At 34.8% G+C, this 11,006-nt stretch overlaps 1 non-coding gene across 1 annotated transcript; it reads left to right on the top strand.

Annotated features, from left to right (window-relative positions):
- The first annotated feature begins 205 nt into the window (after positions 1-205).
- On the top strand, positions 206-277 carry TRNAT-UGU. The gene has a single exon. It is a non-coding gene; the product is annotated as a tRNA-Thr (tRNA).
- The last annotated feature ends 10,729 nt before the right edge of the window (positions 278-11,006 follow it).

Here is an 11,006-nt window from a genome sequence, read left to right as displayed (position 1 = left end):
ACTTTCTTAAATCTGCATTAAGAATGACTATACTGTGGATTTACTAATTGAAACTATGGAGTCAAAATCCAAAACTTAAGTAGGTAAATAGCCCTGAGAGAATCTAAGCTAAATAGGCTTCAATTCCAAATGAAGAATTAGAATGTGATTAATAAATAAAATTGCTAGGCTCGTAATTTCATAACTATGTTGACTTGCAATGGAGGCCCCTATAGCTCAGTGGTAGAGTATCAGTCTTGTAAATTGAAGGTCCGTAGTTCGATCCTGCGTGGGGGCAAATGGAGAATTATCTTGTTTTGTTTTTCAAAAAAACTAATAATTTGCAACAAGGATACTGGAGATTAATTTGCATTTACACTGTAATTTGTTAGACGCTATATATGTATGTTAATCTTAACTTTAAAAATATAAAACTGAACTGACTTTAGATAATGACCAAACTTTTCATATAGTTATTTTATGCACTTCAAAAATTTTCATTTCCCTTATTCAAATTTAGAATGTGGCAGTGCCTGTCTCTCTCTCTCTCTCTTAGCAGAAATCTATTTATAATGTGTCCAACATGATTTTTTATCACCCTCCAATAAAATAAACACAAAAAAGAAAAGAAGAAGAAGAAGAAAAACAATAACAACAACAACAAAACTTCTGAAGTAGTCCTCTGAAAGTGCATTCTTTCAAAATTTGTTTGGGTGTAGTTTTTGCTATTGTTATACAAAATAATCTCTTATCAGTTAACCAACACCTCAAAAAAGCCATACAAATGATAGCCTTTTCAATTGAATCAAACATTTGATATTCTATAATTTCATTAATCAAGAGCTTATAATTAAGAAATATTGCGTTTCTGATGAATCGTTGTTTCACTCTTAAGCAAAATAAAGAAATAGAGAAACCACAATAGATTAGTTTTTTGTTAGTTTCTCTACGAATATATTTATGTATCATCATGAAGTAATAAACAAAATTCTAATATTGTACATATTCTAGATGATATAGCACATACTACCAAGTTGTAACACTGATTAAAGGTTTGAAATGGAACAATAGTGGATTTTAAGGAAACAAATAGAGACATAACTAAAACAAATTAATTTCCACAAAGGATCATTATTTTCAAGTTTGACACCCCAACCTTGTAACTTCTTTGCGTCAATGTCTGTGAAAAAAATGTCTAGAAGGTCCCAAAGCCAACACACAGTTGAGGACAAAGAACCATGCTATGAAATACATCTAAAATCTTTTTTCCCAAACAACTAATATTCAATTTTATTAAAATCCACTTAGTTGTAATTGAATTCACAAAAGCATGTGTTTATAATTTTTTAATTAAAAATGCATCACAAAAGTAAAATAAAAATATGAAACGATGACTCAAATATGTGAAGTGTCACAAGAAGAAAATATAAGTTGGATTATATTAAATTCCTATGTGGTGTGTATAGCTTCAATTCAAATAGCATATAAAATTGTTAGATAAGTAAATAAGGACAACAATTTAGAAATTTTTTGCATAAGTATAAAGCACATTAATTTAGATCATTAGTTCACCTTTTAAATTTTATGCAATTTTACACCTTCCCACTCATCGGAATTTTGATCATAGATTTGGTCAAAACTTTTTAAACAGTGATGAAATAGGTCATGAATTGGGAAAGATAGGGTTGGGAAGTGGAAGAAGGGCAATCAATAGGATGGAGGAAGTATGCCGAGAGAGAGAATAGATAGGATTACAAGGGTGGGAAGGAGGTGAAATTATTGAGTGAAAGAAGGGGATTGTAGAACTAGCAAACACAGGCGATGACTGAGAACGGGATTGTATATTTGATAGTTTTGTGGCATTGCTTGGCATGGTCCGTAGTGATGTTCGACTTGATTGATTAGCACTTCCAAGCTTCCTTAGAAGAGCTCGCTAGGATTTCATTATACCTTTAGAAATCTTAGTGTATTTCTTTTTTAAATTTATTAATAAATTGGGTTGGCATCCCACCCTCATGTACGAGATTTGCCATGAAAAAAAAAAGTGAAAGAAGGGGGTTATGAGGCTTGCACGGTGAAAGGAAAGAGATGGATTTCAAAGATGAAGAAGGTAGATTTGGTAGATAAGAGGAATACACTAAACAAAGAAAAATAGTATCATGGGAAGGAATGGAGGTAGATTCCCCCACTTCCAATTTAATAAAATATATTATATACCTATCTATAGTATGAGTTGAATAACGTGATATTTTGTTGTAGCAAAAGGATGAATTGTCATTATCAATTCATCATGGTATAATGATTATTTCTTGTGTTAGTTTACTCTTTTTTTTGGCAAAAGCCCCAAGCGAGGGGAGGGGCGCCACCCCCTAATTTTTTTTTCATGAATAGAAGATACAAAGAGAAAATAAAAAAAAAACAATATGTTACGAATTCTAGCCAAAGCCTAGTTGCACCGTTGGACATTCCCTAATGTCTAGTGACAAACAACCTCGAACTTCCCTAAGTAGTATATGATTAGCTTCAAAAACCCGACTTCCTTGCCCACTCATCCTTGTCAAACAATTAGCAACCGTGTTAGCCTTACGGTAGACATGTTCAAATGAACTCGATACCTTGTCCAACAACCAGCGTATCTTCCTCACAACATTCACCAGAGGCCACTTTCCCGTCCTACCCAACTTCACTAAGTGTACCAAAACCAAAGAATCAACCTCCACCATAATTCCATGTAACTCTCTGTCAAAACAAATCGTCAACCCCTCCAACAATGCCATCCCCTTCGCCAACACCACATCAAGCTCCCCAAACTCCTTATAAAATGCAAAAACCACTCTGTCCTCCGAACATCTCAACACCCCCTACCCCTTGCCATCCATTAACAACGCTTGCATCGGTATTCAACTTAAACTTCCATTATGGTGGCCTCTTCCATGACACTGCCATAACTCTTACCCTATGATATGTATTAGTTATAAATTGCGCCCAAAAGCAATCCATGTCACCACTGAAATGGCCTCTTGAAAATTTCTTGGCATGTCCTAACAATGTCAAAAACGCCCCCACCTCCTTAATCACACCAGATGCTAAGAAAATTAGACCCTCAAACTTGGATTTGTTCCTTCCTTTCTACAAAAATCAACAAATCACCAAAGGAATAAAACACCTAATATAATTCACTGACCTAGGCTCCCGGGAGAGATACCAAGACATAAAGGTCTTAGCTAAGCCCTCACATAGAATATAGTTAATTCCAAATAAGTGCTCGAAGTATATCCAGACCTCCCTTGCCACGGCACCATGAACAAGTAAATGATCCACTGTCTCCTCCTTTGTCAAATAGCAGTCATATCTAGATGCCATAACAATCCCTTGCCAGTGTATGAGGGCATCCGCTGGAAGATAATTGTGGAATAGCCACCATGCAAAAATTGAAATTTTCAAGGGGATGACATTATTCCATAAAATCCTATGTACCTGTAGCCCATTTGTCTCTGCCTAATCCACTCCCACAGCGAGGACAGTGCGAACTTTCCAAAGGAAGATTGGGACCATACAATCTCATCCTTACCAAAGGGATCAAAGAACACCTGAGGAACCCATTCAACTACATCTTCTAGTAGCCACAGTCTCAACTTACTCATATTCCATCCTTCTTGATCAAAAAACTCCGCAACTAGAAAGTGAGGCTGTGGCATGTGGGATGGAACCAACTGACACAGGGGGACCTCCTCATACCAAATGTCCCTCCAAAAATCTACAAATCGACCCTCAAAACTCCATCCAATTTTTGCCTCAGCAATCTCCCGAATGCCCATTAAGTGCTTCCAAGTGCCCGTCGGATTACACGCTTGAACAGCCAACCGATGATGCCCACCTATATATTTTGAGAACATGAAATCTGCCTATGCGGAATCCCGTTTTCACAAACTCCACCATAATTTGAAAGAAAAAGCTTTCACCTTATCCTCCAGAGCTCTAACACCCAACCCCCCTCCTCAGTGGGGAAACATAACCTTTCCCAGGCCATCCAATGTATTCTACTCTCTTCCGTGGATTTATCCCATAGGAAAGCGTTAAAGAATTTTCCTAGAGCCACTATCACTGCCTTTGGCAGCCTAGGAGCTTGTAACAAGTATAAGGGCACAGAATTAAGCACGTGTCTAATTAAAATCAACTTGCCTCCCATAGACAACATCTTCGTGCTCCAATGAAAAATTCTCGCCCGCACCTTAGCTAGAATTCCACAAACAAATTACAAGTTACCCTTCCTCACACCATCAGTTCCCCAAGATAAGTAAATGGCAACCACTTGTGTTAGTTTGCTTAATTTTTTTCACTTATTATATGTTTTTTATAAGAAACAATAGCAATTAGTTTAGATTTTTTGTTATACCAAATATGGAGAAATGGATTCAAAAGATCAAAGCAATTTTAACATTATTTCATATTCAATTTCTTTTACTAAAATTAAAAGAATTTAAGTTAGTAAAGGTGTGTAAATTATAGAGTGTATGAATACTATTACTTGATAAGAAATTTAAACAACTTTGGTCTGAAATTTTGTTTGGATTCTCCATCCTACAATACCAATCATATGAAAAGATTCAATGCATAACACTCTTCTTTAATTTACTTCAAAGTTTGTTAGAAAACAAATAAAATCAAAAAACTCTTCCCCTATTTTGATTTGTCAAGTTCATCTAGAGCAAATATGTTTTTTCCCTTACAAATTTTTCTTCACTAATTTTGTGTCTTCATATTAAAATTCAAGTTTTGATAGAATTTGAAATTTTCAAACACATATTTTTGTAGTGAACAATGGAAGCAAGTAATATTATTGTCTTATAAAGAATTTTGTGTTTTTAATTTTTATTGGTCTTCAATGAGTTCAAGGAACCTGAATGGGTTTTTTTCATAAGTTTTATATTTTAATTTTGGACTTTATAATGATGTCACATTTGGATTTATAAATAATAGTTTTAACTTTTTATTTGCACTGACGATAAACTCATTACACATATTGTGAAAGTATCTAGATGTTTTTTCAAATAACATAAGTATTTTAAAAAGTACAATAAAATTAAATATATGTATAAGTTTAAATGATTAAAAGTACATTTGAATGTTTGTTGTTTTCAGGAGGGGCTTTAAAAAAATATTTACTACAAATATTTTTTTAGATAACCAACTTTTAATGGCTATTTATAGAAAAACACTAAAGATAGTAGAATTACATAAAATTTACATTTTTCTTTCAAGGTTGCAATTCCAAGTTTTTATTTGTCCAAAAATGTCTACAAGGTGATGAAACAAATCGTGAACACTGAAAAAATGTGGAAAAGGGAACTATGAAGTTGAAGGATGGAAATTTGTGGTTGAGGGAGATTTAAGGTTGCGAGATGAATAGTTTTTTTTTTTTTTTGCTTTTTTAGTCTACATTATGTGATTAACATAAAATATTTCAATATAAATTAAATTAAAATTACACTCTCCATGACTTCCTTACAAAAAGACAATCTCGAAACGGAAAGAGACTATTCTTGAAACTTACTTTTGAATTGCCCAAGAAAACTAAGGAAATAATCTCTCTTAACAAATAGAATCCCCATTCTTTTTCATTCTAGAATTTTTGAATTTTTGAATTCCAAAAATTTTTTATGCCTTTTGATTGATTGGTTTAAAAGATGCCCATTTATTACTTCTCATTATTTCCAAACCTTGATTTTTTATTCAATTAAATTTGAAAGGCCAAGATATCATACCAAAAGTAAAATAAATACATGTATGCTAAAAATTAGCTATTAATAAGGAAACAAATAAATACTCCATTAATGGGGGAGGGATAAGTTGGGTGGTACAAGAGGAGAGAGTGTAACACTAAAACAAATAACTAAATAAATAAAGTCCTTTCCATGCTATATGGTTTAGAAGGTATTTATGGGTTGCAATTATTCACCATTAAAATGCACATATGAAATTCAATAAAGATAAAAATGAATTAGGATACAAATGAGTCGAGAAATTTTTTTTAGAGATTACAATAAATGGCCTTTAAAATATGAGAGGGGCTTGTTGATTTTATTTCCTATTTAATAAACTTAGATGCAAATTGAATAAGAACACTAATAAGGATAATCAAAGGCCGGGGAGAGTTTATCCATAGCGAGGTGCCCTTTCTCATGTGTATTAAGTCTTTATGTGATCGACATTTATCTATATGAAATTGATGAATCAAAATATGAGAAAAGCTTTTTGATTAAATTTCCTATTTAATAAAATGCAAATTGAATAGGAGTGTTAATAAGGGTAATCAAAGGGCAAAAAAAATTTTATTTGCAATGAGGTACCCTTTCTGATACGAACCCACCAAGATGGCCAGAACTCGCATCGCATAAAGCCCCAGATCTAGATTCACGTATCGAAGTTGAAGTGATGGAAAGCTTTGACTCTTCTAACCCACGGAGTTATGAACGTTGATATGATCACAACCCACAACTCAATAGAATAGTGAACCAAAGTGTTGGGTAAAATGACGCCACAAACAAGGGTGTTTCGTGGTTGATAAGTTGATTGAATACTCTCAAGACAATTTCTCAAGTATTCAGGCAAGCTCTCAAGGAAGCCAAGAGAACAAATTCTCACTTTTTATTGTTGGAAAATTCTGAATTATGACACAAAGTGCATGAGATGGCTTATTTATAGCCTTTGTCGAACCCTAATTCCTACTCCAACATGGCAATGACTAAAACAAGAGAAATTCCTACCCAAATTGAGACACATTACCTCGGCTAAGACACTTAACAAAGCTGGCCTTTATTCTCTACTAATAAACAACTTGAACTATTAATGAAATGTTGGAAATAATAACTAAACAATGAAGACTAATCTGCAGATCAAGCTTGTACTCAAACTACTCCTCTTGAACTCGAACATTGTGACCAATCTTGAAGTCATTCTCTTCCCCTTCCGAAACTTGAAATAGGGTATAAATGGTCTTGTCTTGATGTTCAAGTTCTTCAATCATCGTAGGTTGACCTACTTGATCTTTTACCGCACGAACCAAGACTTGTAGAGACTTTCTTAGCTTCTTAGCTCGTGATTTTCTTATCGGTCCGACTTGAACTTGCATTTGTGTATGACCCTTACCATGTCCAACCATGATCACTATCTCATCACTTCCCTCCTCTTGAAGACGATCTTTTCCAAATCAAGCTCATCATTTACAAGGAACCCAATTTCCATGTTCGAATACCATTTTGTTGCGCCCTTTGTTAGCATGTTTCACATATTGTGCAGTCCATTTTTCAATATTAGACCTCAAATTTTCATGCATTTGATGCACAAGCTCTGCTTTTTTCTTACCATCTAAATTAAGTCTTTCAAAGAAAGGCAATGGAGACAAATCTAATGGCATTAATGGATTAAAATTATACACAATCTCAAATGGTGAAAACTGTGTAGTGCTATGAACAGTTTGATTGTATGCAAATTCAATTTGTGGTAAACAATCTTCCCAAGTTTTAAGATTTTTCTTTATTATAGCACATAGCAGAGGAAGACAAAGTCCAATTAACTATTTCAGTTTAACCATTAGTTTGTGGATGTCTAAATGTAGAAAACAACAACTTGGTACCTAACTTACTCCACAAGATTTTTCAAAAGTAGCTGAGGAACTTAACGTCTCTATCAGATACAATAGTTCTAGGAATACAATGCAAACGCACTATTTCCTTGAAGAACATTTCAGCCACACGTTTAGCATCATTGGTTTTATGACATGGAATAAAGTGTGCCATTTTTAAAAACCGATCAACAACAACATAAATAGAATCATTACTTTTCCTAGAGCGAGACAAGCCAAGGGTGAAGTCCATGGATGAATCAATCAACGGTGCACTTGGAATAGTTAATGGAGTATAAAAACCCTAAGGGTTTACCTTGGAATTTGCTTGATGGCAAGTAACACACCTTTCGACCAAACGTTCAACATCACATTTCATTCATGGCCAATAGAAGTGTTCTTGTAGAATTAGTAAGCTTTTGGCCCAAAGTGCCCCATTAGTCCTCCACTGTGTGACTCTAGAACCAAAAGACTTCTTAACGAACATACAAGAATTCAAAACTTATCTTTATGGAACTATAATCCATAAGCAATGAAATAATTATCTAAGGTAGCTTGCTTACAAGAGTTATAAATCTCGGCAAAATTAAAATTGTTAGCATATAATTCCTTAATACATTCAAATCCTAATAATTTAGCATAAAAAAGAGTTATTAAGGAACACCTACGCAAAAGTGCATCGGTGAACACATTTGTTTTGCCTCTCTTATACTTGATTACAAAAGGAACTGAATCGATGAATGTTACCCATGCCGTATGTCTCTTACTTAGTTTGTTTTGGGATTTCAAGTGTTTGAAAGACTCATGGTCTATGTGTAACATGAACTTCTTTGGGTGCATATAATGTTGCCAAGATTGTAGCACGCGGACTAATGCATACAACTCCTTATCATAGGTGGAATAATTTAAGACTGCTTTATTCAATTTTTTGCTAAAATATTCCACGAGTTGCTCCCTTGCATCAATATGGCTCCAATCCCTATTCCAAAAGCATCACACTCTATTTCAAAAGTATTATCGAAACAAGGTAAATACAGTAAAGGTGTATGTGTGAAGATTGTATTTAAGTAGTTGGAACGACTTATCTTGGTTAGGACCCCAACTAAACTTCTCATTTTTCTTGATGATGGCTGTCAATGGTGTAGCTATGGTGCTAAAATCTTTGATAGAGAGTCGATAAAAGCAGACCAATCCGTGGGAGCTCCTTATGTGACTAACAATTGTTGGTGTTGTCCATTCGTTAATTGCTTTCATTTTGTCTTGATCAACTTGGATTCCTTGTGCACGTACTACATATCCTAAGAAGATAAGTTGATTAGTGTAGAAAGTACACTTTTTAAGGTTAAGATAGAGCCTTTTTCAACGTAATACATCAAGCATAGTTTTAAGATGCATAACATTCTCATATAAACTCTTGCTATAAACTAAGATGTCATCAAAGTGAACTACCATAAATTTTCCCAAGAAAGGATGTAAGACATGGTTTATCAACCTTATGAATGTACTTGATGCATTAGTTAAACTAAAAGACATGACTAACTATTCGTACAATCCATGTTTAGTTTTAAAGGCAGTTTTCCATTCATCACCTCATTTCATTCTTATTTGGTGATAGCCACTTTTAGATCAATTTTATATAGCCACCTTTAGATCAATTTTAGTAAAAATTACAGCACCATGAAATTCAACAAGCATATTGTTAAGTCTAGGCATGGTATGGCAATACTTTATAGTTATAGCATTGATAGCTTGACAATCGGTGCAAATCCTCCAACCACCGTCTTTCTTAGGTACAAGTAAAACCAAAACAACATAAGAACTCAAGCTCTCTCGAATCCATCCTTTATTGAGGAGCTCATTGGCTTGGCATTGTGTCTCTTTGGTTTACTCGGGATTGGTTCTATCTGGGGGTTTGTTTGGAAGCGAAGCTCCGGGAATGAGATAAATTTGATTCTCAATTCCTCTCTCAGGTGGTAAGCCACTTGGTATCTTTGTGAGAAACACGTCTTGATATTCTTGCAAAAGGTTAGTAATAACATTAGGCAAAGAAAGATCAAGATCGTTAGTAGACAAGAAAGCTTTTTTACACATGAGTATGAAAGGGGTTGGTTAGAAAATAATGCTCTCCTCACGTCTTTGGCCTTTGCATACATACTTTGCTTTCTCTCCTTTCCTACCGCAATGGCCGACTCATCATCAGCCTTCTTTTCTTCTTTTTTTCCAGCCCTCAATTCTTTTCTCTCTCTCAGATTTTTCTTCCTTTCACTCTCTTGCTCGAATTCCCTTTGATGGCTTGCTTGATCCTTATACACTTGTTGGAGTGTAAGAGGTGTAAGTTTAACTTTCCTATTGCCATGGACAAAAGAGTATTTGTTGGCAAATCCATCAAAATTAACTTTTTTTATCAAATTACCAAGATCGACCCAAAATAATATGTGCCGCTTGCATTGGAACTATATCACATAAAACCTTGTCCTCATAATTTCTAATGTGAAAGGAGACTAGAACTTGCTTCATCACACATACCTTGCCACTATTATTGAGCCATTGCAGCTTGTATGGTCGAGGGTGTTCACCTGTTGACAAGTTCAATTTGTTCACCATTAAAGCACTTGCTACGTTAGTGCAGCTTCCCAGGTCAATCATCATGCTACACACTTTGTCTTTAACATGACAACGAGTGTAGAAGATATTTTCCTATTGGAGTTCGTCTTTACTAATTTGTGTAGTAAGTGCTCTTCGTGCAATCTAACCAACCTTGTCATTTGTAGGGGGCATTTTGTTCAAGTTTGGGAATCGGAATTGTAATTGGAATCACGTCCAAAAATTCAGTATGGGATTTGATCAAGAGGATCATTACAATGACATCAACTTATTTTTCATTTTCTTTTCTTTGTTTTTTTTTTTTTTGCCTTTTCTACTTCTTTCTCCCAACCCTTAAGTACTCATGCTTCACCAAATTCTTTTGAAGCACCATCTGACCATCACCAATCAATCTTGCAGTTTGTGGAGTATGGGAGAGCGACTGACAAGAGATGAGAGAAAACTTACACAACGAGAAAAAAAGAGAGAGGAGAGATAACTAGATAGAGAGGAGCAGCTACCATGGAGTATTGGAGGAGAGAGGAAGAGAGTGAAGAGAGAAGAAAAGTGAAAGTGATAGAGAGATTGACAAGAAAGGAGAGAGAATCAGATAGGGTGGGACGACTGCCATGGAGGGTTGGATGAGAGGTGAAGAGAGAAGAAACAGAGAAAAGAATGATAATGAAAGCCTGCTCTAGAAGATGGAATGAAAGAGAAAAGATGAAAAAGGAAATTTGATGGTAAGGTGCTACCATGGGGGTTGGGCCGACGTAATAGAGTGATAAAGACGATATATTTTCTTTTCTTTTTTGAAGTTTTC

The sequence above is a fragment of the Coffea eugenioides genome, chromosome 3 (assembly GCF_003713205.1).
Source record: "Coffea eugenioides isolate CCC68of chromosome 3, Ceug_1.0, whole genome shotgun sequence".
Lineage (NCBI taxonomy): Eukaryota > Viridiplantae > Streptophyta > Magnoliopsida > Gentianales > Rubiaceae > Coffea > Coffea eugenioides.
Note: the sequence above shows the minus strand (reverse complement) of the source record. Positions and strands in the feature narration are given on the sequence as shown.